Here is a 5,000-nt window from a genome sequence, read left to right as displayed (position 1 = left end):
GTTTGTGTTTGTGTTTGTGTGTAGTGTCACATGAAGGAAGAAAGTGTCCTGTACGTTGACCTGATTTGAGTAAGTACACACACACACACAGAGAGAGAGAGAGAGAGAGAGAGAGAGAGAGAGAGAGAGAGAGAGAGAGAGAGAGTGAGGGGCTGTGACTGGCAGGGCTGGGGGGCAGCGAGGTGCCTTTTGTATTTTTCTCTTCGTTTTTTTTTCTTTTTTTAATTCAGTCGTGGATGCTGGCCAAGGGTGACAAGAGATTAAAAAAAAAGAAACATTTGGAGTGCCAGTTTCCTAAAAGATTAGAATATAATAAGGCATATATGTTTTCTTTTTTCATGCAAGAGGGAGACTGGGCAAGGGCAACAAAAAAAAAAAAAATGGCCCATTGGATTGCCACTTCTTAAGAGTTATCCAAAATTCAGGGACAAATGTCTTGAAACCTTCCTCTTAAAAGAAATCAAGTCGTATGATAATGGAAATACAGAAGTAGGCAGGGAGTTTCAGAGTTTACCAGTGAAATGTATGAATGATATAAAATACTGGTTAACTCTTGCCTTACGAAATTGGACAGAATAAGGGGTGAGAGAAAGAAGAAGGCCTTGTGCAGCGAGGCCGTAGAAGGAGGGGAAGCATGCCGTTAGCAAGATCAGTAGAGCAGTAAGCATGAAAATAGACATAATAGGTAGAAAGAGACGCAACATCTGGCGGTGAAAAAGAGACGGAAGACAGCCAGTCAAAGGAGGAGAGTTGATGAGACTAAAAGCTTTTGATTCCACACTATTTAGCAAAACTGTATTAGTGAAAACTCTCAAAAAAATGAGAAGAATTCTCATTACAGCGGCGGATAAGGCTCTTGTACAGAGCCGGAGGCGCCTCAGAACGCATTATATGATAGAAGCTCTTTTAGCAAGATATAAGATGTGAAGTTTCTAGTTAAGATTATGAGTAAAGGACGGACTGAGGATATTCGGTGTGGAAGAGGGGGACAGTTGAGTGACGTTGAAGAAGAGGGGATAGTTGTCTAGAAGGTTGTATAGAGTTGACAAGTGGAGGAATTGAGTTTTTGAGGAATTGAACACTACTAAGTTTTCTCTGCCGCCACTACGTCAGCGGCCTCGTGCTGAAGAGAGTTAACGGCATCGAGAGACTCAAGATGACGGAAGCTAGTTTATATATTTAGAGAAATCTACTATCAACATCCAACAGCATCCAGAAGCTTCTTTGCCCTCAGAGCGGCAACCTCCAAGCCGCGGCCAAGATGCAAGCTGACTGGCAGTCACAGCCCCACACACCTGCTGCGTCCACCACGAGCACTCATAAGAGACTGCCTGCCCAGTCTCCTCACTCTCCCTGCTGGCGGTTGTCTGCAGACATTCCCGGTGTACACCACCCCTTGCCGGGGAAGGAAAGTGGTAACGGGAGCCACCATGCTCTACACGACCGCTAGAATCCACACCTCCTCCCCAGCAACTCAGGGCGCAGAGCAGAGGGCGCATGAAAACTGTCATAGTGTGCTGTGTTTTGTTTGTGTATATTTTTGTATTTGGAAAAGTTAGATTAATTGGTGGGAGTTTTTATGGAGATACTGGTGGATGTAATGTTTCCCCTCAACATTCCTCCGCTGCCGGTTGTCTGCAGACATTGCCGGTGTACACCACCCCTTGCCGGAGAGGAAGTGGTAACGGGAGCCACCAAGCTCTGAACGACCGTTAGAATCCACACCTCCTCCCCAGTAACTCAGGGTGCAGAGCAAAGGAGAGAGAAAACCATCCTTGTATTTTGTCTGTTAGTTGTTATATTGTGTTCTAGGCCATGTGTGGTTGGTGTGATGTATGTTTTGTCATATGTCTCCAAGGCATGTATTCCTGGTCAGTCTGCTACTTTGTGAACATGGGGGTTGGGTTAATTTTGTTAAGATACGTTTTAGGTTTCCAAAACCAATTGTGTTCATTTTCGTGTTCGTAATCATCGATTGTTGTAATGTATGTTGTATCCTTAAGGACGTTATCTATTTTTTGTTTAATTGTGTTTCCTCTTTTATGGAATGTTATGTTTAAAGGGTCAAGGTTTGATAATGAGTGTAGTTCCTGTGTTGTTTTTGTGTATGGGTATTTCTCTTGGTGTGCAAACCTTAATGTTCTGTTTTGTATTCGTTGTAGTGAAAACATTTGTTGTTTAGAGAGTGCGTTAAGTGTGTATGTTGGATATGTAAGGATAGGCAGGACACATGCTTTGACTAAATGCAAATTCATATGATATGTTTTATTTAAACAAATAAAAAAGAAAAAGAGGAAGAAGGGAAGGGAAAAAAATTACCCTTATTAGTTTGATAAAGAGCCACAGATTATTAATTATTGATTATGAATTACTGACTAAAGTAAGCCGCAAGGGTGAGCAAAAATTTTAAAAAATTACTTAGCAAGACGGTTTGCCCGTCATCTTTACACTCCCACTTTATTTCCTTTCCCACTATTGCCCTCAACACTTCCCTTCCCACCAACTTTTACTCTTCATAGTTTATCCCATCTTTTCTATCCCCCCCTTCAACGTTCAACGTTCTCCTCACTCATTCCGGACCAGGCAGCAATTGCAGTAAGACCTCCACCGCTCCACCATCCAACCGCTCACGACTTAGACTAAGTCTGTGAGCTTCTAAGAGCGAGAGGGACTCTGTTTCCTGCCTACTCCCCGCAACTGTTTTTTATCATAGCGCTCGACACCGGAGCCATCTTTATTGCTGTCAACTATTTTCCTGTATCCATCAGTCTTCTGAACTTAATTCAATCACACTTGTGTACTGGAGTCTTCCCACTCGGTGAGGACTCTTCCTTGTGTGTTTCTATTTTCTCTTACTTATACCTTCCTTTCTGGCCTTAGAGATCCCTGTTTTAGAGTGGTACGAAGCCGAACCCCACGGACTTAGGCACAGGCCTAAGTCTCAAGGGAGACCCTTAGTAGGGGTGGTTATAAGAAGCCGCATGGCGGGCCAAACACTGTTAGGTATAGTACACAAAAGACCCTTTTTTTAGGGCAAGCTATCCTTGCACCTTTCGGCGGCTTTTAGGAGCTGAGGGAGCGCTACTGGGTTAGCTGTAGGTAGGCTCCTTTCCTAGTTGTGTTCTATGCCTGGCGCAATCATGTTAGTAGGTATTTTTGTATGAACTACACAGACACTGCCATGCATTAATAACCCACAATGGCGAGAGTGAAGATCAAACACAAGATTACTCTGTTGCAGCTCCTTTCCTCAAACAATATATACGCTACTCGCATCATTTCAATAAAAGATGGATATATATAGTACTCACCCGGACCGATGAAGACACCGAAAAAATGCTCCCCAAAGAGATCGCCAACGAACTCAGAAATCAAGGCTTCAACCCAGTCACTCCTCCAGAATTGAAAGCAAAACCAACAATAATAACAACCAAATTGGACAACCACATTTATCAAGACAGCATTGAAGAAATAGCACCAGAGATCATAGACAACAACGAGTGGATATCAAAAGATGACATAGAGGAAATATTTAAATTGCCCAAGTCAAACACTATTAAAATAACTTTCCAATAGTCCTTAACAGGTGAAAAAGCACAAAACACAGGTCTCCTTCTCTTCTCCAAGTGTGTCCCAACACACCAGATCAAAGAAGAAACATACATTCATATCATCACCCGCATGGAATGTTATGCTCTAGAGGATCACTACACCAATCAATGGCCCAAACCGAAAGACTTAAAATTTTCTCTGAGTGTGGGGAAGTAGGACACTTGTGGTTCACCTGCCTTAGTGAGGAAAAAAGATGCATAAACTGCACAATACACCCAATAAACAACACAATACACCCAGACATCATGGTTTAAAAGAAGACGAACCACTTACAGTGTGTGGTTATACCACTTATAAAGTAAACTCAACCAATGAAAGAAATTATGGAAGCGCTAGCCTTATAAAAAATCACATTAGATATAGAATTGATGACGAATTCATCACTGACATTTTGCAAATCTACTTAGAAACCAGCTTAGGCCTATCAATATTGCAACTACATACCTTCCTCCAAGACGATTCTACCTACCATTCCCAGACTTCCACAAATTAGTATCTAACCATATTCCTACGTACATAGTAGGGGACCCAGACGCCAAGCACAACATTTTAGGAGACAATTATATTAACACTGTTGGTACAGGACTCATAGTCATGATAGGGAACAATACATTAAGACCTTGGGCCAAACTTCACAACATGATATCAGACGCAAGCAACACAACCCCAGACTTAGTTTTCAGCAACAGCAAAACATATCACAACCACTTCATAGAGGCAGGACCACCCACAACTTCCGATCATCATAACCATCACGGCATCAGCAATAACGACAAAAACTCAACCTCAATACAACCTGAAAAAGCAAACTGAAAACAATTCCAAAGCAATATTATCCAAGCTACACCCCATATAACGCAAATGCGCTACAAATTGATCAGTCCTTAGAATCTTGGCTCAGAGTAACTAAACGAACAATGGAAAATAACATACCTAATACCTACACTAAAATGCTACTTAAACCCATTCAGAACAGAATCATCAAATCTTTTCAAATCTATCTCCAAAACATCAAACATAGGGATGGACCCCCTTAAGATATACTGTAGAGCATACAAAGTAATAAAAAATGCACTCATAATCCGAAGTAAAAAATAATAACATACAAATTGGAAAAAATAAACTGACTATAACAACAAAATTATACAAAAAACCTCAAAGATTTTGCAAAGAAATTGATAAAGTAAAAGGCACCAGTAGCAACACTTCACCTTACATCATACATAGCAACAACAAACTATACTCCGTGGAAGAAGAGCCACTTTTTAGAGAAATATGGAGAACGTCTTTCTCACCAGTCAGGAAGAAAATAGACATTTTGACCAAAATAACGAATTCAGAGTAATGAATCACTTAGACATCAACAAACACCGATGTACACTGTACAC

General features: G+C 41.2%; 1 protein-coding gene across 2 annotated transcripts in view; it reads left to right on the top strand.

Annotated features, from left to right (window-relative positions):
• Nucleotides 1-5,000, top strand: part of LOC123500962 — a 112,564-nt gene that overhangs the window by 478 nt on the left and 107,086 nt on the right. For both annotated transcript variants that reach the window (XM_045249515.1, XM_045249513.1), the window contains exon 1: nucleotides 1-69. This exon is cut by the window's left edge. The gene's annotated coding sequence lies outside the window, so the exon portion shown is untranslated. The remainder of the gene's footprint in view (nucleotides 70-5,000) is intronic.

This window comes from Portunus trituberculatus, unplaced genomic scaffold (genome assembly GCF_017591435.1).
Source record: "Portunus trituberculatus isolate SZX2019 unplaced genomic scaffold, ASM1759143v1 PGA_scaffold_523__9_contigs__length_663829, whole genome shotgun sequence".
Classification (NCBI taxonomy): Eukaryota; Metazoa; Arthropoda; class Malacostraca; order Decapoda; family Portunidae; genus Portunus; species Portunus trituberculatus.
This window is presented reverse-complemented; position numbering and strand designations above follow the sequence as displayed.